The sequence below is a fragment of the Xenia sp. Carnegie-2017 genome, unplaced genomic scaffold (assembly GCF_021976095.1).
Source record: "Xenia sp. Carnegie-2017 unplaced genomic scaffold, XeniaSp_v1 HiC_scaffold_13, whole genome shotgun sequence".
Lineage (NCBI taxonomy): Eukaryota > Metazoa > Cnidaria > Anthozoa > Malacalcyonacea > Xeniidae > Xenia > Xenia sp. Carnegie-2017.
Window position 1 is genome coordinate 2197712 of NW_025813436.1, and position 10867 is coordinate 2208578.

At 33.1% G+C, this 10867-nt stretch overlaps 3 long non-coding RNA genes across 3 annotated transcripts; 1 reads left to right on the plus strand and 2 right to left on the minus strand.

Annotated features, from left to right (window-relative positions):
• Positions 1–9074: 9074 nt before the first annotated feature.
• Positions 9075–9346, plus strand: LOC124459512. The gene is made up of 2 exons (XR_006953683.1): positions 9075–9207; positions 9308–9346. It is a non-coding gene; the product is annotated as an uncharacterized LOC124459512 (long non-coding RNA).
• Positions 9347–9658: 312 nt separating this feature from the next.
• LOC124459511 lies at positions 9659–9863 on the minus strand. Its single transcript, XR_006953682.1, has 2 exons — positions 9782–9863; positions 9659–9695 (listed from the first exon to the last, which is right to left on the minus strand). It is a non-coding gene; the product is annotated as an uncharacterized LOC124459511 (long non-coding RNA).
• A 2-nt stretch (positions 9864–9865) lies between these two features.
• LOC124459513 lies at positions 9866–10373 on the minus strand. Its single transcript, XR_006953684.1, has 3 exons — positions 10320–10373; positions 10038–10253; positions 9866–9949 (listed from the first exon to the last, which is right to left on the minus strand). It is a non-coding gene; the product is annotated as an uncharacterized LOC124459513 (long non-coding RNA).
• Between the last annotated feature and the right edge of the window lie 494 nt (positions 10374–10867).

The window sequence follows — 10867 nt, forward strand, 5'->3', positions numbered from 1 at the left end:
AAATACGAATGACAATATTCTTTAACAAATTATCGACCAAATTTTGCAAATATTACTATGGCACATTTTTTGCAAAAAAGAAGTGATAGAAAGATTCTTCCATAAGATTTTTATTTGTTTAGTTCTTTTAGTTTTTATTTAAATTTCTAGATTATCAATTTTTCTTTGTAGTTGCAAGTAGTAACAAAATCAACCCACATAAAATTTTTGACACTGTCATTGTCAATTTTGTTAAAGATAAAAGCAATTTTGTCATAGAAAACTCAAGTTTGTTGTTTTTAGAGAACTTATGAAATTGTATTTTTTAATAATTAGCCAATTATTTATGGAAAGTCTCGTCAAAAATTTACATTTGATTGATTTAGACAAAGGTAAACAGTAGATATATGAAAAAGCGATTGCAATGAGTGAAGTATTTACTTTCCCAAATAATTCATAATAAATAATCGAAAATAATGCTCAATATAAATTATGCATAGATAAAAAAAATTGCAGGGTTTTTTGTCAACAGAGCTACAGAGGCTTGGAGTCAAGAGATATTTCGTTTCATTTGTGTTACAATTAAACTGGAACAACGTGAAAAGCCTTAGATTAAAAAAATGATTCTTTTAAGTTAAGATAGATCATGTAGCTGCATTTGCTTGGGGGCTGTAACACATTTTAGTTACACTAACTAATTTTGTATTCTTATTTGTCTTTTAACAACTTTATGGTAAAACTCTACATTTGTTTTTGCAAACAATTTTGTATCATTATTTTTGTTTTTGTATGGTGTGCATTGGTATATAAAGCACCGTTACATACTTACGATAGAAAGTTGTAAATGTAAGATTAAATCCTTCCATAGGTGCCGTTCCACTTGATCTGAATGTCAATGTTACAACATTGGTATATGGTGTAAATGTTAAAGAGGTCTCGTTGCCACAGAATTGTTTTGATGTTCCACCAGATATAGTAATGGAATCCAAACATATTTTTTGGTTACCTGTTAAATTCATTTATCTTGTTATATCAATGAAAGTTTAATTTTGCTTATTTTGATGCCAAAAGGACCAAACATAAATGGTAGTAATGAATTTCCAGTAAAGTCTGACAATGTAGTAATGCAAAATTAATATAAAAGTGAATGAGTTTTGGCTACTTTGTAAACTTTTGGTCAATTTTTTAACAGATTTATTTAATCGGTAGTTTATTCATACTTCATCAGTGAACAATAGTCAAACATACTTACCATTTTTTATATGTTTTAAATTTATATACGAAACATTGAACTTCACTGCGAAGTTTAAAGGTTGCCTGATTGTTAAGATACAGGTCCTGCTTCCAAAGCCATTCGGATAGTTTGGAGATATGATAGATCCTGTCGTTGAGTTGATTGTTGAATTAGAACAGATGTTGATGCCCCGCTCTTAAGAGAAATTTATTTCTAAGAAACTGTTTTTAAAGATTAAATGTTTATTAAAAATAATAATTATTACATTTTTCTATGATAAAATTATTTTCGAGTGAGCTATACATAAAAAATACTTTAAAGACCAGCAAAAGCAAATTTATAACTTCATGCAAATATTCAAATACTCAAATATTCTTATATTACATCCTACATAATTATGTGAATATCAGATCCAACGTTCATTACCTAATAAATTGTTAGTATAAAACCATTAAAAAAATTCGGAATAAAAATAAAAAAGTAATAACTTACGATAAAAGCTCGAAGGTGTAGAAGAATTCACTGAAATTGTTGACGAGTACCCTATAAATTCAGAAAAAAAACTTGAAGAATTGTCAGTCCTTAATTTGCCCATTTTATATATTTATTCATTTGCATTTAAATTACTTCAATATCGTAGGTTCTGTGTGTTTTGGAGATGTAAAGAAAGTAGCTATAACTAATGAGAATTCCAAAATATGTGAGCAGTCCTCACCGTAGGAAATCGTCGGAGTTGGATAAATCGTTGATGAAATGACAGTAACACCTAAAATACAAAAATTTTTAAAGCTAGCAGTGCTAGTTTATATTATGAATAACTTAATTGCACTGCTGTGGAGTACACAATGTTTATAAATGCTTTAATGAAAATTTATTGTCTACTTAGCTACAAACATATAAAAAAATAAAAAAATAAGAAAAGAGAGTCGTAAGCATCAACATAATGAATTAGGAGGACTAAATTAGGAAATTAAATATTTCTATTTGCATCTCGTTAAAAAATTTTTAAAGTCATGATTGCAAATGATGGCAAAGGAGCGAGTGGAAACCTCGCAGTGGACGGAATTTTACGATATCTGACTGCACTCCAGAATCCTATAGCTAAATACTTTAGCAAAGACTTTCTTTGTTTTGTTTTTTCTTTGTTATAAAAACAAAATTATTCTTGCAAAGTCTTAAATTTGTCAAGCATGGGAGGCCTTATGTGTGTTAAGATGATAACATTCAACTATACTTTAATAGAAGACAGGAAGCGTACAAGGTTATTGTACCTTATAGGGAGGATAAAGTAATGATTCCACGTAAAAAGAGAAGTCCGGAAATAGAAGAGTTGCATAAAACTCACAATAGAATGTGCAACAGAAAAAGTTTAGCAATAATCTATGTATGTGTGGTGGCCACAAATGGATAAAGTATCGAAAAGTAAAGTATGTATATATAACAACTGTTACATAAGCAAAAAACTCCTCTTGTGGATATGGCCCAGCAGACCTTTTAAAAGGATTCACATAACATAGGCTGGTCCATGTTAGGAGAAAATTTTCCTATTAATTGTAGATGCTTATTGAAAGTTGCTTGAGCTGCTTCCAACAAACAAGGCATTGTCGAGAGCGGAGATTGAGAAACAACGCTTCACTTTTGTCACCGATGAATTTCGACAGCAGAAATATTCATAAGCAGAAAACCACAATCTCGTTTAGACATGTTACATCCAGATACGAATGAAAGAGTGCAGAAAAAACTCCAGAGAAAACAGAAAGAATTTCAAGCCCAACATGCAGTGTATCGGCGCTTACGACTCTGTAATCCAGTATTCCAAAAACAAATTGGTAAACTACAGAAGAGGAGCCTGGTGTCATCAGACACAGAATGGACCAGTTCAATATACTATGCAAGTAGATGACTGCGAAATTTGTTGTCATTAAGACAAAGTCATTCACATACAAACACAACAAGGAAATGAACTTAGCCAAAAGATTATGAATAACAACCCGATACTGATCAGAGAGTAATGGGTTCTGAAAAGCTGAATCCACAACTAAATATCTAATAACAGTTAAAGTACGTTTACACACAACAATTTGTCGGGCGGACACTGACGCCATATGAGTCGTTCTTGCTATATTTGGAAAATCGCATGCAATAGCATCAGAAATTTGTGACTCAAAAATCGTATGCAAATCTGTGGCAAGTTAAAGATTTTTTCTCAATGTTAAATAAGGTGTTTTGGCTACTGAAACAAGCATATTATGATTATTTAAAAATAATTTTAATAATGTTTTCTGTCAGTTCGGGAAACGAAAGTACCAAAATACGAGAGCGTTGTTGCATCTCATGTGTAAACGCACTTTTAGACATGCACTAGACATTTATTCATAAAGCTTTTCAAGACTAGAGAACGAACTGCTACTTAATTTTTAAGTTAGATAATTGACATTCGTTTACTTTTAAAACGTTGTTTTGATCCCGAAGAGAAGAAATTTTTATCTGGTAGCTTTACTTCCAGAAAGAAAAAAAAACAAATGTATATATATATGGAGATCTGTTCCAGCGAAAATTATATTAGGCGTATTATTTATAGCTCTATGCAACGTCGAAAACAACTTGACCCGTTACATTCCATCTTGGTAAGCTTTTGCATAAAATCAATTGCGTTACTCATAAATATATTCATTTCGCAATTTTAAATGGCCAATATGAGGTTGTGAATAAAATTGAATAAAATTAAACATAAAGAAGCAAAGAGACTCGCTTGCAAGCTAATTTCTAAAAAAGGATTTGCGCCTTTTTACCTTACTAAAAAAAACAGACTGGACAACTTTTGCAGTTTCAGATTTAATTCCTTAGGCCAATTTTGCAGATTCACTTGCAATTAATTCACTACTGATATCAAAATTGAAAATATGTAGGACATGGATAAACAGTACAAAGATGCACTACAAACATTTAATTTTATAACATTGTATTATTTTTATAAAGCAATATTTATTTCAGATGTTGATTATAGTTATTATAGATTGCAACTTTTTTCATTTTTGCAATGCAATAATGACATCAATACATAAATTGTTCCTGATTCAATTCGTTTTTATAGTTGGAACGGAAAATGAAATGTTTGTTTATGTCATGTCTCACAAAGACAATTATTTGCATTACCAGAATATTTTACTTGATTGAACATAGAAATTACCTCCACAGAAATAATCATTTAAAGATAACTTTTGTTTATATTTTGAATTTACTGAAGTAAAGAAAAAGTATTAAAGTTTGTGACATAAATTTTTGTTCTGCTTAGACTCGCTATATTTCCATGTCTATTAAAAACTCGCTATCTGGACACATAAAATTTCTTACAACTTTTTGAAAATGAAGTATAAAAGACCCGCTTACCATATAAGATCAAGAAAATAACAATAAAAATCCATTTTGTGAATGGTTCCAGCCGCATTCTACAAACCACATAAAAAATTTCGAGTATAATCAATAATAGACGTGATGTTCCGTGTTCAAGAATTAACAATGTTTCAATCCATAAATCTTTTAATGATGAGTTAAAATAGAAGCCGTCTGAAGTATAGTTGTAAACTTTACCTGAAAAATAATGTCTGATCCTCTTGTGTTGCTATAACTAAAAATACAGAAGCAAATTTTTGTTAGAATTGAATAAAAGCATCAGAGCCTTATGCTTTGAGTCAAAATATAGAAGCAGTCAAGCATTACGTTACGAAGAAAACGAGTTGTTATAAATCATTAAGAATCTTTGCAACAGCTAAAATATGGTACCTTAACATAGCATTGAAATATATATCATAAGCAACTTCACAAGAAAAGACAAAAAAATCATGCAATATAAGTGTATTTTTTAAAATTCACTCAATAAACCTAAGATAACTAAAGTCAATTATACATGTGCGTCTGGCGAATGTAGTATACCCTAAAAATTGATTCTAAAAGTAAATTATTAATTTTCAAAAATAAAGACTTACCAATTGAAATGCTTTTGGGAAAATTTTAACAGTAAAGATCTGACGCTTACTTATGAACAGTTGATCTGCTCCTGTGTTATGATAGTTATGTTATTTTATGCGCTTCTAAATCTCCTTTCTAAAGGCTGTGGGTGAATAATTGACATTAACCAAGCGTATCAGTATTCTATTAACAGGAACAAGATTTTATAATATACGAAAGCAAACATCTAAACTATGTGTTTTTTCGTAATATATATACGTAAACAGATCATAATATAAGTACGGTATTTGAATTAATAAAGGATCTTTGTTAAAAAGACGATGACGATGGCTGAGGCGTGTATATATATATATGTAAATATACAAAGAGAATATGTTTCATGTTTTTGAATAATTGAATAGAACGAATCAAAACGAGATCAAAACAGCCCACATATATTTAAAAATCAATTTTTATAACTTTGCGTAACTTTCAAGGAATAGCATGCTTAAAGAATTCCAAAGTTGCTAAACACAGCTACTAGAAATATACATATCAGAAATAGCGTGGCGCCAAAATGGTATCGTTAAAATTTGCTAAACAAACAAATATATATGCAAATTATCCCACTCAATATTCAATGTCTGATACCAGTAGCACTAATTTCTCTGCGTACCTGTAAGGCATACAGGGTTCTAAATTCGCCTGTGTTCTTTTATTTTTCTTTGGTGTCGTAAATTTGCTTCTGTGACAAATTTACTCATAATACTAGCTCAAACATGCGCGAGTCCCCCTGTTGAGGAATTCTAGCCGCCTCCGTCGCAGAAAATTTTGACTATTTGTCGGGGAAGGAATAACGAAAAAATGCAATTTCCAATGTTGATTAGTGTCGTTCGTTTAAAGTAATGTGAGCCCTCTCACCATCGGCAATAATCTTCATACACGCCAGCTATCCGACATCAAATTTATAAAATATTAAAGTTACTCTGAAATACTTATTTTCGAATGTAATTAGACAACAGATATACAAATGCTACATGAGATTTAATTTGGTAATGCGATGGCCACGACGCTTGTCCGCTATCAGTTTTCTGTCTGGGTTTTTGCAAAGTTATAAAAATTGATTTTTAAATATATGTGGGCTGTTTTGATCTCGTTTTGATTCATTCTATTCAATTATTCAAAAACATGAAACATATTCTCTTTGTATATTTACATATATATATATACGCTTCAGCCATCGTCATCGTCTTTTTAACAAAGATCCTTTATTAAAGGACACATGCAACATAAAATTCGGATTGTTATTTTTGTACTTTACATGAAGGTATAGCTCCAACTAATAGTTCACCAAAGTTTGAGACTCAAAGGATAAATATTTTTGAAGATATGGAGGTTTAAAGTTGATGCTTTACTGATAACGTATTGAAAATGCCCGACGAGCTAGCGACAGCTACCGATGTCGTTGTGACGTATAGTTTACATTCTCTAAACGCGGTCAATTGCGCGCTTTGTTCAAAATATATTGGTAACTTCTTAACAACACGACAATTTAGCATTGAAAATATGATTTATTGTGCCGCATTTAATTGTAAAAACGGTTCTTCTAAGAACCACGAAACGCAGCAAAAGGTTTCTTTTTTTTCGTTTCCCGAAAACAAGCGTATGCGAGATATTTGGATTGAAAAAATCCGACGCAAAAATTGGAAGCCAACAAAGAGCTCAAAATTGTGCTCGCAACATTTCGAGAGTTCGTGCTTCGTGCAAAATTTTGAAGCGATGCAATCAGTAGGATGGACAGCAGGACGGCTTCGCCTTAAGAAGGATGCTGTACCCACGATTTTTGAATACTCTGTGGAACCCACAAGTGTAGCATCTAAAAGGAAGCAGCCAACAAATGTTAGAACTGCATTTGAGAAGAGACGAAGGCAAGAGGTGAATATTATAGTTATAGTTAGCAATATTTGTTTACATTTATCAAAAACTAAGCTATATAGCATTACCAAATTGAAGACAAATTTATATTTTTAGATTATTGACGACGTTCTTGTAGACGACGACCACGATGTGTCGACATCGGCTCGAAATGTTTGTGCGCTTTACCTCAAAGGAAGTTTGTCTAAGATGAAAGATGTCAAAATATATGTAGACAGCGAAACACAAACATATACAGTGGTAACTAATTCAGACTAATGTCGTTTGATCTTTTCTTTGTTATTTTAACTCATAAAAAATTCCTTAACGTACCTTAGAAGCGCAATGTGAAATGCCAAGCAGCCATAACAATCCGTCCGCAAAAACACGTAAGGTCAAGAACCACTCAAACAAAAGTGCCAAATATGATAAGTAGAGGTATAGACTTTCCATTTCGGCTGTTTTGATTTTTGTGAAAAATCCAGCAATACGATAATTTTATGCTAAGGTACGGAGGTTGAGTTCATTTCAACAAAAAATCACAGCACACAGACGACGTCATGTGAAATTGAACATTTTGAGGATAGCGCTGTATGGTCTGATACAGAAAGCACGTCGACGATGAGCAATAGCAACAATGGATCAGACTCTCAATGTTCAAATGAGTTAAGCGAAAATGAAGAATCCGACAATGACAATGCAACGTTAGTACCAACTATCCAGTCACCTGACTATTCTTTACATTGCTTTTCTCTGTTATGTTTCTCAGAACGTTAAGTTTATCTCTCTCTGATTCTGATGGTAATTTTATGTTATAGGAAGACATTCAAAATGAGAGAAAATACATAGTGTTTGATAGTTGCCTGAGACAGTTAGTGAGTCAATGCCCATGTTGTGGTGAAAGCTGTTCCATTGTGACCAAAACGACTGGTAGTATGGTTAACGTACTAGCAAAATGTCATTGTGGTTATGTTCGAGACTGGAATAGCCAACCTCTGCATGGGCGAATGCCTTTGGGCAACTTGGTCTTTGCTGCCAGCATCTTGTTTAGTGGTAGTAGCCCCAGCAAAGCTCTTCAATTCCTTCGTCACTCAGGCATATAATTTCTGTCAGAGCGCACATATAGCAATATTCAAACAGCGTATTTGATACCCAGTGTTTCAAATGTTTGGCATATGAACCAAAAGCATCTTCTAGAATCAATCAGAGAAAGAAACATTAACCTTGGAGGAGATGGAAGATGTGATTTGCCTAGATATTGTGCCAAGTATGGGTCATATAGCTGCATGGATTTGGAATCTAACAACATTTTAGACACACAACTTTTTCAGGTAACAATTCTTCAACAACTGTACATAAAACATGGTTAGAATACTCACATAATTATGTTACACAGTCCAATGAAGTGACGAACTCTGGAGCAATGGAACTTGAGGGATTAAAAAGATGTCTGGCAAAGTTTGATGAAAGTGGGATGAAGGTGAAGTCAATGACCACAGACAGACATGCTCAAATCAAATCCTACATGTCAAAACAAAGACCAAAAATCGAGCACTACTTTGATGTATGGCATGTAGCAAAAGGTATAGATTGTCATAACAAACCAACCTTTTACACATTTCATCAATAATCAAATTCCAACAGGAATCAAAAAGAAAATTTTGGCAGCATCAAAAAAAAGTGGTTGCAAATTATTGTCGGATTGGGCCCAATCAATTTCCAACCATGTATACTGGTGTGCTGCTTCCAGCAATGGTGATGAAGAACTTGTCAAGGCAAAGTGGTTGTCAGTTCTCAATCATATATGTGACATCCATGACGGACATAGTGATGTATTCCCAAAATGTGAACATGATATGTTAGAGCCTAGAATGTGGATAAAAAAAGGTATTGTAAGCAAATAAATTTCAAAGTAACATCAACATTCTTTTTCTTTTTGTTAACTAACTTCTGATCTTAGGTTCAAAAGCTTATGTTGAGCTGTCTTCGATTGTTGAGTCCAAATATCTCATGAGAGATATTGGAAAACTCAGTTATCAGAAGCAGACTTCATCCATCGAAGGTTTCCACCGAGTGGTGATTCTTTTTGCACCAAAACATACCCATTTTTTCTACAGATCAATGGAAGCAAGGTAATCTAATTATGACTAGTGTATGATTACTTAAAAAGTCATCATTGCAAAAGCAATAAGTTGCAATAGTTGTAAACATAAACTTAACATTCATTTGTAGATTGTTTATTGCTGCTCTTCATTTCAATGAGAATGGAAATAAACCTCAGAAAACGAAGAATGGTGGGCAAACAGAAGAGGCATTGATTTGGAGAGTGGCATATTCAAAGTCAAAAGAAGGACAAGGGTCATCAAACCAGTGAAAGTTGACAGCACTTATGGTTAGCACAGAAAAATAAACTTACCTTTTCTCAAAGTGCAACATAAATAATGATTTGCTTTTCAGGATATGTTAAGGACTTGATGAAAGAAGTTTTATACTGCAGACGCATTAATCCAACACTCTCCAAAGCTCTTGATGTCGCTGGAGTGAAAGAAATACCTGTCCCATTGACTCACCACAAATCAAAAATCAGCAAAGCTGAAGCCATTAAGCAACATAAATCTCGCTTTAATAAATAAAAAGAAATAACGTCCCACATGAAATAAACATAATTACAAATGAACAGACTTTGTCATACGCCATAAGCCCTACCATTCAGTAGTGTTGAGCATATTCAAATCCTTTGTATTCTCCAGAAGGCGAAGGAAATGCTTTCCGGATTTTGTCCACAGCAAAGAAGGTATGGGTAGTCGGTACTTTTTTCCCAACCTGCCATGCACCCAAGCCGTCCACTGTCGGTACGCCGTGTAGCGTAATGCTCTGAACGATACAAAATTTTGTCTAAGATACTTATCGGCATTATACACTTGTCGACATACACGTAATTACACTCTAAGGTAATATTTACTCGTTTTCTTCACTCTCAGGCATAGGTCCAATGTCATGTGTGTACACGACCATAGCTGTTTTTAAGACAGCTTCGTTTGTACATACTGTGGCAAACTCTTCCTCTTGTGTGATGCAAATATGATCGCCATGTATCAGAGGATCAGTGTTGTTTACCTCTTGGCAACATATACTTTCCCGTCCTGTACTCATGACCACACAAAAGCCACACTCGCACCTAAAAGATAAAAACATTCTTTCTACTTTGGGAAAAACAATGAAGCATCAATAAAATGCAACTAACCATTCAACATTTCCAATTCTGTGAATGTATTCATCTTCGCTTTCCGATAACGAAAAATTGTCATTACTATGACCACCTTCCGCGTTGGCCAAAGGCTCAAACATGTAAGGTTGCACCTCATTGCTATTGACGACAATATCATAATCGGCTTCTTCTTCAGAAGAATCCATAAAAAACAGTAATAGCAAACTACCGAAAGTCGTGCAAGAATTGCGTGCAAGTCGTAGAACGATATAAGAACGAAGCTTTTTTATGTCAACTATTACGTCACTCTTTCCCAGTTCCCAGACTTAAACAATCTCACGGCGTTTTAGCAATGGTCATCGAATATCGTGTTTTTACCGATTATAACCCTAAATATCTTTTTAAATATTTTGCGGACGACTTTGAAACTTGGTACGTCTTATTTTCACGCTATAGGCATTACAATAAAATAAAGTTGTTTTCTAGCTTGCATGTGTCCTTTAATTTAATACCGTACTTATATTATGATCTGTATACGTATATATATTACGAAAAAACACATAGTTTAGATGCTTTGCTTTTGT